The sequence below is a fragment of the Panthera tigris genome, chromosome C2 (genome assembly GCF_018350195.1).
Source record: "Panthera tigris isolate Pti1 chromosome C2, P.tigris_Pti1_mat1.1, whole genome shotgun sequence".
Lineage (NCBI taxonomy): Eukaryota > Metazoa > Chordata > Mammalia > Carnivora > Felidae > Panthera > Panthera tigris.
In genome coordinates this window covers 156,806,829-156,821,068 of record NC_056668.1, presented here as the reverse complement: position 1 = coordinate 156,821,068, position 14,240 = coordinate 156,806,829, and positions in this window count along the sequence as shown.

Genomic DNA, 14,240 nt, shown 5'->3' with positions numbered 1-14,240 from the left:
CTTCGGCTCGGGTCATGATCTCACGGTCCGTGAGTTCGAGCCCCGCGTCGGGCTCTGTGCTGACAGCTCAGAGCCTGGAGCCTGCTTCAGATTCTGCGCCTCCCTCTCTCTCTGACCCTCCCCCGTTCATGCTCTGTCTCTGTCTCAAAAATAAATAAACATTAAAAAAAAATTAACAAAAAGTAACTTCAAATGCTTGTAAGGAGCGGGCACTGTGCAAAGCAGGCCTGGCCCTCTTTTTTTTCCCCTTATCCTTCACTGCCCTCCTCCTCTCCCTCTCGGTTTTTCTAACTTCTCAAATATGCCATATTCTTCCCTACCACAGGGCCTTTACACAAGCTGCTTCCTTCACCTAGAATCCTCCCTCTCCATTTTGTGTAGTTTAATACCAAGTCCTCCTTCAGACTTCAACTCCAAAGTCACCTCCTGGACTGACTCCCATCCCCCAGACCAGACTGGACTCCTCACGACATGCTTCCCAGGCATCTGAGACTCTTCCTTCAAGGCACCTGTTATACAGTGTGCATGACGTCTCTTCCACTCAACTCTAAGCTTGCCATTGGGTCCCCAGCATTGGCCACATGGGGGATGCTGGATTAATACTGGCTGGGTGAATGTATGATTTAAAGGAAGATTCTCGTAGTCCAGTGACTCTACTGCAACCTTGTAGATGAATCTGTGACATGAATCAAAACGGCACCAAGGACCTGAGGGGCATACACGGTGCTATTTGTAACGAATGATTTTATATGAATAGATGACTGCGGGACCTAACTCAGCTCCCTGCCTTCAGGCTAACCCCACCCTCATCTACAGGGCATCAGAAGGATTCTCCCAGAGGGTCTGTCTAATCTGGCTGAACCTCTCCAAGGCTCCTTTTGTGCCCCTGATAGAGTCTCAGATCCTAATGCACTTCCCTGCTTGACCCCCGCCCCCCACTTACGGAGCAGGAGTGCCCGCAATACACCACGTGGGCATGCTTCCGTGGACTGAATGCCCCTAACCCTTTCTACCCAGTGCACCCCTCTTCCTGCAGTCGGGCTCCAGGGTCAGCCCTCAAGAAGGTCCTCTGGCCCCTTTGCAAGCTCTTGACCTGGTGGCATCTAGGATTTTTGTACCTTTTGCGTCCAGTGTTGTTCCAGGCTTCAGTCCTGTTTTAGGAGACAGTGGTCCCAAGGGCAGCGGCCATTGTGGAGTCACCGGTAGCTGGGATCTGCACGGCACCTGAAACACAAGAGCTTTCAGCTTAGATGTGCTCTCAATCGGCAACAAAGTCCTGCAAAGCTGGGGGGCTGCGGACACCAGTGGGTTAACGATTTGTCCTCACTGCTCCCCATGAATCATCAGCGTCCAGAGAGCCCAATATTTTGCCATCGAATGGCATTTCTTCATCTCCACGGCCGCCCTGTACCCCCAGCGCAGACCCCTGCCCTCTCACCAGGACACAACACACACACATCCAACTGTCCCTTTGTGAGTCACTCTTCACTCTGCAGCCTGAGTGATCCTTTTAAAATATGAATCAGAGCGTGTCCCTGCGTTGCTTCAAACACTTGCTCCCTTCCCATCAAACCCAGAATAAAATCCAAATTCCCCGCGAAATCCCACAGGTGCTGGTGACTCAGCTCCCTCCCTGTGCCTGTCCACCGTCACCTCCCCTCCTCATGGACTTAGCTGCACTCCCTCTCTCAGATCTTGGAACACAAAGATAGACCATATGGTGCCTTCTGAAATTAAAGAAGCAGGCCTTTCCTGTAGATGGAGCATTTTGTGGGCTCAAGAAGGCACCTCTTTCCCTGGGCAGACACAGAACTATAACAGGGCATGTGACCCGGTGAGTGGTTTTGGTCTTCACGCAACCCCACCTGCCAGAGGGCTGGGGGCTCTAGCGTCATCCAGCCACACTGGAATGGCAAAGCTGGAACCTACCCTGTCCTCTCCCACCTCAGGGCCTTCCTCCCAACTTTTGCCTCCCTAAGGACCTCAACTACCCCAGGAGCATTTTTCAGGGAATGTAAGATTTCTGGTGTTCCAAAATCCTGCATCGATTTTAACCAAAACCTTTTATCTCGTTATTTTCTACATTGGCCTGCTTATGATCACTACACACTTGATGGGGTCAAGCCAGCTAATTGTTTAGTCTTGTTTTGTTTTTTTTAAGTCACAAAATGGCCACTCGGTGCTGGCAATCCCAAGTACATGGCATTTATCTAAGCTGTATAACATCAGAGGTCTCAAATCAACAAACTGTTTTTGCCGCCTGGTACTTCTGGGAAAAGATGACAGCAACAGGAACACAGGGGGTTCCCTCATCCACCACCTCCCAGGTTGAACAAGAGTCAACACAAACTCGTTCAGCCTCGGACACCAGCCCTCAGTCTGGCTGGCTCCGTGGGGGGCGGGAGGGGGGCTCAGGGCTCCAACCCCACTCCAGATCCTACTCCAGTCCGTCTGGGAGTGAAGCTCAGGAATCTACCCCCCCACCCCATCCCAGGGACTCTGATAAGCCAGATTTGGGGACCACTGCTTTAAATCCAGGGCTCTGTTAAACACTGACATTCCCAATGAGCCTCAGAGCAGCAGGAGTCCCATACGGCTTCAGCATCTTCAGAGGCAAATTCCATCTTGCCCACGTGGCGGGTGCTGCTGATGTCCAGCACCACTGCTCCCACGTACAGAATGTCCTAGGCCTGGGGGCTTCCTCGGGTCAGGAGCGGGAACAGGCGTGTGTCAGCTCGGTGTCAGGGAGCGGACATCCTCAGGAGCCCCCACCAGCGGCACAATGGAGTTGGTGGACAATACCTTGCTCTCCTGCCCCATAGAGCAGGACCCTGGTGGACAGCACAAGCCTTATTGGGCTCCTCCCCTCCCACCTCCCCAAATCCAGCTGTGCTTTGGTGTCTGTGTTAAATGCATGTAAGGGCACCCACGTGCTGAACAGGTGTATCTTACCACGTTCCCATGGTCACTTTCAGCAGGGCGGGCCCAAGGTGAGGGGAACGAGTCACCTGCTCTCAGATGCTGACCCCACTCTTGCAGGAGCAGGACTGTGAGCGCCTCCCGAAATTCTGCATCCTGGGCCTTCTCATTCGCTCACCGTTCTGATGTGCAGGGAGTGAGAATACACAAATCAGGCAAAACAACCCACTCCAAGGAGGTGTTTATTCTAGAGTGTGTCGTACTTACGTTTCTTCATCGCTTTTTCATAGACACTAACCCTCTAAAAGGAAGACCCTTTGGCCCCAAAGCTCCAAGGTATTAGGATCATTCTGCACAGTAAGTAGTCACAGATACTGTTATAAGCATTTAAGACAGCATGTCTACTCTAGGACAATGGCAAAAATAAACCTGAATGCAACCTGGGAATTCTGCTTGCTTTAGCCCATCTTGGCTGATGCCGTCCAGGTGGACTTCAAAATACAAACTCCTGGTCAAGGAGGGCTGCCTGGCCTGCGGAGCACAGCCCCGGAGTTTATTAGCACAGTTAATATTGCATGCAAATAGATTTCCCCGCTTCTGTCATGCCAGTCCATTAATTCAGCCCCTTGTCTGCTACATCTTTATCCTTGGCAGGTTAATCCTGCCAAATGCCTTTGCTGGAGCACATGTCACGCTGTGCCTATGTCCAACAATGCAATTTTGCTAATCCTGTTGTCTCAGCTTTGTGGCCCTGTCTGGCCAATCCAATGGTGGAAAAAGTGCATATGAGGTTTTTTTGCCAAGATCTTTCTCCTACTCTGGCACCCGCCCCTTCCTCTTCCTCTTCTTTATTAATTTTTTAAATTTAAATATGGTTTCAATTAAATGGTTTGAAAGTCAACCACAGTGTTTGGACAGCTGCCATTGCCAATGTCATTCAGCAAGAATGCTGAGGCTCTCAGCGGGCCTCCAGACTCCTTCCAGTAGCTTCGCCCGGCTGCCAGCCGAACGTGGTAATGGGAAGGGTTAAACAGGAAAATCTGCGAAGCGTCTCTTCTTTCTCCTAGGTTCTCCAAGGCCTGAAGATGACTGAATGGAGCAAATACATCTCGCCCACCATCTTAACGATGCCAACCTCGTTACGGCGTAACGGGATCGTTAACATGGATTATTAGAACAGGTGCACCCCTTCCTGCAACCACCTTTGTCTGCTAGGCACCTGACATGGGGACAGCACCTCCAGGCCCCACAGTGGACCGCTCCTCCTGTCCATGGCCTGGTGGGGTTAAGAACATGGGCTTTATAGTCAGATCTGCCCAGGTTCAAATACCAACCGGTCTACTTTCTACCTCTGCAGCAACTAAGGCACATGGTATCACCTCTCTGGACTCACGTGTCCTCATCTGTAGAATGGGCATGACCACAGCACCCAAAAGATAGAACTGCTGTGAAGATTCAGTGACTTAATATACGTTGATCACAATGAATGAGGCTGGCACACACATACATGTAAGTTTATCTTAGCACAGATTTGAAATTTGTCAAAATGGACTGCCACCTGCAGCTTACTATAGTACGTATCCAAAGTGCATGGTCGAATTCCGCACGGGCATGTTTTTTAGGGTCTCCAGATGTAAATTCCACTCTCTGGCCTGCTAATGACAGAAATCTGGCTCTACGGAGACCTTTGTAAGTGCCCCTACCACTGCTCTCTGTGTTATCCCTGGCCGCTGTGGCAGGTGTGAACCGTGTTCCAGGTGGATGAACAAGGGTCTGTGGTGAGATTCCCAGTGACTCAGTCCTGGCTCTGCTCCCACCTGACCCTGGGCGAGGCGTGCAACCTCTGAGACCCTTCCGCCACAAACGGGAGTGTCGGTTCTACAGTGCAGGGTTATTGTGAGGGTTACGGTCAAAAGCACAGGCGAGCCAGTCGGCAAGCTGCTCAACACGAGCTCAGGGCCCTCCTCATGGCTGGTAAACCACAGACCACCCTGGCTCGTTTCTTTTCCCGAACGCCCTCAGCTGCAGAGTCCCTTCTGCGTAAGTGTGCACTTCGCCTTCTGGTCTGAGCCCTAAGACTTATGAGTGGGTTTTCTTTCTTCATTTACTTTTACTTATCTGATGAAAAAATGCTTTTATCACATAGGTAGGTACCCCTAAGAGAGAGAGAGAGAGAGAGACAAAGAGAAAGAGAGAGAGAGAGAGAGAGAGAGAGAGAGAGAGAGAGAGAGAGAAAGGATTCCCCTAAACAGTTTAAGGCCGTTATAGAAAATACATACATTTCCTCAAGGTGTTTTGCTTTATCTAATGATCCAAATTCAATGGCCATAGGGTGTTTAAAATGCTCTTCAAAGATTAAAAATAATTCATTAAGTCCAGCTGGTACACATATGAGGAGACTGGCATTTTCACTTACTGTTTTGTAGAGTGTTAACTGCCTTCTTCCTTGAAAATAATTTAGCAATATAAAACAAAAGTCCTTAAAGGAAGTAGAATTGACTTGGTAATTCCTCTCATAGGATTTTATTCAAAGGAAAGAATAAGTATGCAAAGATGTTTAAGCACACTAACTGCAGAGTTACTGAGAGCAAAAAGGAGAAAAATCTAAATGTCCCAAAGTTGTTGGTTGAATAACTATGCAGCAATTTAAAATGAGGACAGTGGGGTGTCTGAGTGGCTCAGTTGGCTAAACATCTGACTCTTAATTTTGGCTCAGGTCATGATCTCAGTCACAGTTTGTAGGTTCAAGCCCTGCATCGGGCTCTGCTCTGAAAACGCAGAGCCTGCTTGAGATCCCCCCGCCCCCGCCCCTCTCCCATGCGCGCTCTCTCACTCTCTCTCTCTCAAAATAAGTAAACTTAAAAAGTAAACCGAGGAAAGGATACGTATATTAAAGCGTGTGGGGAAAAGGCAGTTCCACGTGTGCTGCCCTGTGCGTAGGAACGAGTGGTGTTTGAATGACGGTGTGTATGTGTAGGTTTCAAACTGCCCCTGTGTTTGGACAAAGCTGATGTGCACTCTGATGTGAGCACTTAGACCCTTGCATGGTAACCTTGAGAGCAGAGGGCTAACCCTGTTTGGTCCTGATGCATCAAGACAGGGTTTTGCTCTTGATGTAAGGAGAGGATTTTGCTACCGAGAAGAGCTACACGCCTCCCTTGGCAACGAGGCCCCAACCACCACCTATTCTTCCCAGATCCTGCTGGATCTTCTAGTAAATTAAGTCCAGTCATTAGCGGAGGACTTACTGTGTACCCACGACCAGACCTGACACTTCACATTCATTATCTGGTTGAGGTGACAGAGTACTGTTTCGCCAATTTCCTACTTTAAGAAAACGGAGAAATAAAAGTACTAAATTATTAAAATATAGTAAAATGGAGACTTGGAAGCCACAACTAACTTACCCAGCAAGTGGCCGCACAGCCCTGGTTTGAGCCCAGAGCTGCTGGCTCTCGGGGCCCTTAGGCTACAAAATACATCTCTGGCACGATCCCAATTCTTCTGCTGGCATCTGAGTCAAGGTAGACCTCCTGAATTAGCAACTCTCTTTCGCATTTATTTGTTCCAAGTTACAGCTACGCCAAATGCAGTGTTTTTCCTTTTCATTTTAGTCGTTCACAAATCCTATACTTAAGTTTCAAGGGGGGTGAGGAGAATATGGCACAAATCTCCCACAAAACCCCAAGACTCTTTTTCTGCAAAAATTAGGAAATTCTAGCATCCAGCACGCTCTAGTGATTCATTAGAAAAATCCTATATACCTCAAGTCGACCGCACAGATCTTAATCCGGTTTTCGTTTGCCAATCTCTTGAATGGGTTTGTAACACTTCACGTGATTGAAACATGATGGAATCGTGCCATTTGCAGAATGAGCAGTTGTGACTCTGGCCTCCGTGGCTCTGACGAGGCCACTGAGGCACAGCCGTGTGTCGCCTTGGCGAGAACTCCCGCTGAGCGGGCAGTCCGCGGAGCCCGGGTCTCGAGAGAGTCACGCTTGCCCAGCAGACTGCAAACGTCCTCGAGCTCTGCTTACCGCACAAAAGGCAGCACCGGCTTCCTGTTACGTTTCCTCCGGCAGGATCAATCCCACATCCCAGCCAGACCTGGGGCGCCCGCTGGCGATTAACCTCACAGAGGCGAAGCTCCTCCTGGCACTGGGCTGCTGTAGCTGAGTGCAGGTAGGGGGTGAGGGGCTGGAATAAAGGCTGGGAGCAGAATTAGAAGCACATGACGTGTCTGAGGAGGCCGCTCCCTGCATGTGCTGCAGGAAGCTTTTTTTCGTGGTGGAATCACTGCCAGAAAATTCACTTTTGCCATGCGTGCTACTTAGCATCATGGAGGGAGTTTATGATTTCTTCTTTTCTACGGTGACAATAGCTAGTGGTGCTTCCCTGCCCCCCCCCCCTTCCTTTTTAGCTAAGTGAAAGTTGGCTGCATCCAGGATCTCTGGTGGCTCTAGGGATGTACTCAGCACTCACTTCCTGTCAGAGGGATAGAGACTGCTCAGGTTTCTCTACTCTAGAAGATTTAACTGACAATCACACGATTTAAAGAGGCCTGTTTTTGACTCTGCTCTCGGGACTCTGCTTTTGTAATTCTTCACTGAATTTTAAGATGCTTGAAGGCTGCTGGCATTTTTTTTTTTCTAAGTTGGGGTGATCTCATTTACTAGGTTTGTCTCAGAGGGGTGTGAGAGGATGTGATCCAGGGAGGTGAAAGTCCACATGCATTCAGCAGAGGTGGATGCGACTTCCCTGAGACACTAAGAGTTTCCAAAAGGGTTGTCAGCTCCTTGTCTTTCCTAAATGATGCGGCTTGTAACTATTTTAGGGTCCAAGCAAAAGGCAGAAAACCCTTGCTTTAAAGAATCCCTCTACACAGAAGCCTCTGCTGATACAAAAACCACCTAAGGAGTGACTTCAAGAGAAGAAGGAAGTTTCTTCCTTAAAAGGAAGTTTCCTCCATACCTTAAAGACCACGTTCGCGGCACATTTCATTTTCGGGCCATGCCCGTTGTATAAAGAGAAGTCCATCTGCATTTATCTCTGAAAAGGGATTTCTTTTGAAAAAGGACCTCCCTCCCCGGCAAGCCCCGAAGACATATTGACAACAGGAGGATTAAGACACAACGACAATAGGGGGATTATTTCCTAACCTGGTGTGTGACAAACGCCTATTAATAAACGAACAAGCCGGTCCTGTCTCCGTTTTCTCTCAAACACAAAGCCCCATCGCCCAGTGACCAGAGCCAAGGCGTGCACGGAGTTGCTGAGCTCTCTCCCCGTCCTGCCGCTGGCCCAGGACCCGGCAGAGGCCCCCCCGCCTGCCTGAGCACCCCCGGCCCCGACGGAGGTGGCCGTGCAGAGGGCCGGCCCTGTCACCCCTGGCAGGTGGGTGCTCTCCGCTCCTGTCTGTCCCTCCTGCTGTCTTGCCTCCTGTCATTTCTGTTGCAGGCGACGATGTTTCTTGCCGGACAAAATATATGTTGGAGAAGCTTGACCAAGCAGCTTTTTCTCAAGGAAAAACAGAAGCTGTTGTCTGAAAACCCCGACCGGCGCGTTGAGGCTTCAAAGGCCTGGCCGGGCAGTTCTGGTTCTCAGCAGAGACCTACGTGTTTCGGGAAGTCCTGCTCCCTCCCACAATTCCTGGCCTCTGTCACACCGGCTTTGCATTCTCTTCTCTCCAGGATGTCTCCCAAGAGACGATCTCTGAGAAAATGCAGCAACTGACACATCTTGGAGGAAGAGAATGTCTTAATGAAAGGCGGCTTAACCCAGGAGCAAGGGGAGGTTCTGCTGGACGGAACGAGCTACCCGTACACGAGCACCAAACGCTCCGGAGAAGATAACGGCAACCGGCTTGGGAGAGTGATGAGTCACCACCCGTCCTGCGTGCGCAGCCCTCAGGAGGGGACATACTGGCACACACAGCACACCTGGGCTCGCCCACCTGCGATGGCCACTGCAGCGTCACGCGCACAGTCTGTTAGGAGACCAGCCAGCCGCCATTTAGAGATCACTAGCAAACTCGGAGGACAAATCACAAGTCTGAATCTTTCTGTGGTTACTAACAGCTTCCGGGGGCTGGGAGCAGTCGCCTCCTGGAGGGTCCACTCCCCCAGATTCCAGGCCTAGGCACATCACTGGCATGACTTTTGTAGTGTGCCATTATCGGAGTAGCTCAGGGACCCACCGCTGTTAGCCCCGGGAGGAGCCCCAGATCAGCTGGATTTGGGAATTCCTGTGGAACTCTGGGCCCTGGTGCCACACCTCTGAGTCCTGGGGGCAGGGACAGCTTTCTTGCAGGTGAAGGGGCTCACACGCCTGGGGTAGGGGCTTACTCAGAGGAATAGGAAGGTGGGACGGACCGAGGCAGAGGGTAGAATTCAGGGGGGTCCGTGCAACTTCCTTGGGAACACCATTTAAAAAAATGCTTTGTATAATGATTTACGGATGAAACCGAATGAGGAATACTTAGACAAATATCCCGGAAACTTCAAATAAAGCACTTCTGAAACCCTAGGTATCTTAGTGTACGTAGTTAAAGACACTGTGAGAAGAGGTCCATCCAGGACATGGGAAGATCAAGAGCCCCTACCCCTGTGGATGTGGATGTGGATGCCGTGGATGCCGTGGAAAGGTGGACGTCAGCACGGATACAAAGATGCAGCCCAACCCTCACAGCTGTGGCCCCATCTGACCTCACTGCATCCAACAGCCTTACGTCCACATGCTTTCACACCCTGTGCCTCAGTTAAAAAAAATTTTTTTTAATGTCTATTTATTTTTGAGAGAGAGAAAGAGAGTGAGAGAGTGCATGAACAGGGTAGGGACAGAGAGAGAGAGAGAGAGTGACAGAATTCAAAGCAGGCTCCAGCCTCTCAGCTGTCAGCACAGAGCCCAGCACGGGGCTCGAACCCAAGAACCGTGGGATCATGACCTGAGCGGAAGTCAGACGCTTAACCAACTGAGCCACCCAGGTGCACCCCCCGCTAAAAAGTTTTTTTTGATGTTTATTTTTGAAGGAGAGAGACAGTGTGTGAGCAGGGGAGGGGCACAGGGAGAGGGAGACACAAAATTCGAAGCAGGCTCCAGGCTCTGAGCGGTCAGCACAGAGACCAACGTGGGGCTCGAACTCACCAACTGCGAGATCATGACCTGAGCTGAAATCGGATGCTCAACCATCTGAGCCATCCGGGAGCCCCTGTGCCTCAGTCTGCTTACCGCTAACATGGGAATAACAATACTCTTGAGCCCCCAAATTGGACATCATGTGTCTTGCCCACAGCCAGGCTGCAGCCAATGCAGAACGCCTCGTCATAAGGCACAAAATAAATCCTGCTGACCTGTAGGTACTGCTGAGCTTCTCCATCCTTATTCTGGACACAACACAGGATGTCCAGCTTCCTTCATTCTACAAAAAATTCCAGAAAATTGTCACCCTCATACTCACTCAACTACGGACTTAGCAAAGGTAACGTTCGGACTCAGCTGAATTTCACGGGGGCTGGCTTTCTTTACACCAAAGGAGGCCCACCTTATCATTCATTTGCTGTCTTAAGTCTGGGCTGGAAAATTTGGAGAGGGATGGTGGGCACGACTGGCAGGGAATTCTCCCCTGCACTCGCGTATTTTTTAAGACACACTGACAGGGTGCAGCTAACATCACAACACCTTCAAGTGCCTCTTAGCTCTCATTTGACGCAATGCTTCTAGAGGCATGCTTTGATGGGTCTTTCAAGCCTCGGTGGCAAGAGGATGAAGAGTTTCCTGTTTCAAGGCCCAGGCACTTTCCTCCTTCCCTCCTCCCCTCACCCCCAATTCTCATTCTTAGAAAGACAACAAAATAAAAACCAGGTAGGGTGACAACACAATACTCTTTAGACAAAGCACCAAGCCCACAACCTAGCTGATGCCATTCCTCTGTCCCCTCACTCTCAGAGGCAACAGTCTGGGGGCAGAGGAGGAGAGGGGAGGGCTTTCAAGGAAAGCTGAAGAGAAAGGGCTGGAAAGAGAAGAGCCTCTGCAAAGCTTGTCTTCTCGGTCAAAGATCCACCCTGACTTCTGCTCCTCTTGTCCTCAAAAGCACCATAATGGATCGCAGTTTGTCCTCACATTGCCGATAGGGAAAACTGAGATAGTGGGTCTTAAAGCAAACTTTTCTGGGAGCAGCCTATTTATCTTTACAAAAATTGCAGGTTGGTAGGGGCTAGACGTACTTTGTGGACACTCTTAACTTGACTCCGAAGCAAAATTTGCTTCGTACTCAATGCTTTTTATTTCCTTTACACCTACAATGGTTTCAGACCAGCAAGGTGAAGGGGTAATGAAAAATGGCAGCTTGTCCACTGGCAAACATTTCCAAACACCACCTCTGTTACCTTTTCCAGTTTTTAGAACCATGGGCAGCTTACGGAGGTGTAGGAGACAATGGGGGAGCCCTGGAGTCAGAAGGTGAGGGTTACCAGCACTCACTGCTGTATGACCCTGGGGCACTCACTCATCTATCCCAAGCTCCGGCTGCATCACGAAGAACACGGAACTGGATTATTATAATTGAACAAGACAAGATGTCCACGTGAGGCTTTGCCATTTACGAAATCCAGCCCCCTCGGCCCCCACCAATGCCTAAGCACATTTAACTGTAAAACACCGCTCACCTTTCGTGGTTGCATCTGAGTGTCTGACCACGGAGTACTCATCAAGTAGAGGGCAGTGTGGCTGCAGTTCAGAGGGGACTCCCACAGAGAGCCTGGATACCTGGGACGGAAGGGTAAAGGTCAATGAGACAGATTGCGAACGACTGGCTGACAGTTTCCTCGTCGGAAATAGGAACTAGAATAAAATAGGAACTAGAATAACACTTCTCCTCCTTGGCTTTAAGAAGGAATAAAAGGGGGGCGCCGGGGTAGCTCAGTCGGTTGAGCGTCCGACTTCGGCTCAGGTCACGATCTCACGGTTCGTGAGTTCGAGCCCCGCATCAGGCTCTGGGCTGATGGCTCAGAGCCTGGAGCCTGCTTCCGACTCTGTGTCTCCCTCTCTCTCTGCTCCTCCCCCATTCATGCTCTGTCTCTCTCTGTCTCAAAAATAAATAAACATTAAAAAAAAAAATAAGAAGGAATAAAAGGTAATCCACAGGCTCAATAAATATTCACAGCCATCATCATCACCATCATTGGCAACTCATCAATATGCACCCTAAGATCACAGAAATAACCCAAATGCCACAGTGGGGAGGTCCTACAGAGCTCTGTCTTAGGGAGCCCTGGAGGAGTGATGCACACTTTGGAACCTTCCTTCTAAATAACACCCCTGGACTCAGAGTTCATTAAGCCAAAGGATAATAAGCATGTTGGTCGAACCCATTATGTTCTTGGAAGTGTTTTTCTCCAATATCAAACATTAGGAAGAAAAATTAAAAAGGGTCAAAGTAGAGGCATCCAGTTGATTCATAGCCAAGGTGGGCAACACGGTGTTCAGGTGTTTCTATTGTCAGATCACAGAAAAATAATGGAGAAAGGAATTGATGTTGGTAGGAGAGCTGGACAGCAATATTGAGAAAACACTCTGATGCGCATGAGGTAACTGTGCCCTTGTCCCTGGAGGTTAAGTGCTGTCCTTCGTTTCTGCCACACACTGACCCCACCATCCCCACTGAAATCAGGGGCAGGGTCCCCACCAGCATGCCTAGCCTACAGAGCTGGCCACCACACAGCTCTCCCAGGCAGTGCGTGCTGCCTCCCTACCATATTTCTCACGGCCTCAGCAGAGGGTCCCCTGAGCCTACTCTGGGGATGGTGAGGAAGTGGGTGTGGGGGGCACACGTGATAAGTCTACTCCAACCTCCCAGCCTTCCTAAGCCTTCGGTTCCTCCCTTCTGCATTATGCTAGGGAAGTTCCAGAACCTTACTGAATATAGAACCATTGAGTCCAACTTACAGCCAGTCAGCAAAGAAATCTTTTAGAGCCACTTCCAACTGCTTGAGCTAAAACACATAAATTCAGAATTTCTCTATTCTACCCTCCTTAGCCTAACACCCTTAGAATCCATTCGTGGACATTTCTCAGGCTTTCATCAAAATGTAATTTAGCAAAATCTTACAATCCTTTTGGAGGAATGTCCCTCCTGGGCTCTCCCCACTCCTGGGCCTTGGGGACCCGATGCCACTCTGCCCACCGCATGGAGGTGGGGTCTTGGCTGAGGCAGGGCTCCCGGACCCCACCTCTTTCTGCTTCCCTAGTTACCTCCAGTGTTTTCCACTTGTGGAGACTGTTCTTTAGGAAGCAAAATTTGCTGACTGAGGTGCTCAGTTCTATGTTGGTGTTTTGCCAGGGATTTCACTTTGATTGTAGAATTAAAGAGTCCTTCTGATCATGAAAGGGTCTCAGAGGAATGAGCCTGAGGAAATGCCCTGGAGTTCTCTGGCCTGATAGTCCTGCTTTTCAGAATTTCCTCTCAAACTGTCTTTTGCAGCCTGGGCCTCGATAGTCACCTCCCAGCACCATACACTCCCCCCTCTCTCTTCCCTCCCAATGTCAAAACATCGTGAACTGTTATCAAAAAACAGACCGATTTCAGGTCTGCTGAGGAGGGACAGAGATGTCTGGGCAAGCTGGCACAGCTTCTGGAATGCCACCTTTTCCCAAGCCTGACTGCTGGGTGGTCCAGGCGCCCTCCGCACCTCTCCAAGACCCCTGGGGAGGAAGGTGTCATGGCCCCAGTTTTTTGTGTGAGGAAACGGAGACGTGGCCTCACCTGTGTGCTCCCCCACATCTATATGTGCTCCAGGTGACTGAGAGGGGAGAGAATAATGCATTCCTCTGGATCCTGGAGGGGAGTGAGGTGAGGAGGGAGAAGGGGCTCTGGGTCAGGCACGAGGGAGAACCTGGGCTCTGGCCACAGACCTCCAGACCCCCACATTGCCAGAAGGCTGCACCCTTCCTTCTCTGGACGATTGGCGATGTGCCTACTCTCCACGGCTTTGCCAAATTCCCTGGATGCAGAAGGGAGACCGACTTGGGCCATTCCCTTTATTTCTGCTTTAGAAGCACCTCCTTAAACTTCAGTTTTGAAAAGCCTGGAATTGGCAGTGAAATGAGCCTTTCAGATTATCTAAGAATTTAAAAACTTAACTGCTTCTGAAATGCACTTGAGAAAGTACAGGCTTCCTACAGGCAAAGCAATCCTCTATGTAGACTCAGCTTTCGGACATCACGCGTGACACTTCCAGACTAGTTACTGACCCAAAGGAAACAAGGTTAAAACTTTCAGCACCAGTATATAAGTATAGTGAGAGTGACTTAGCAAGTCAGCTCAA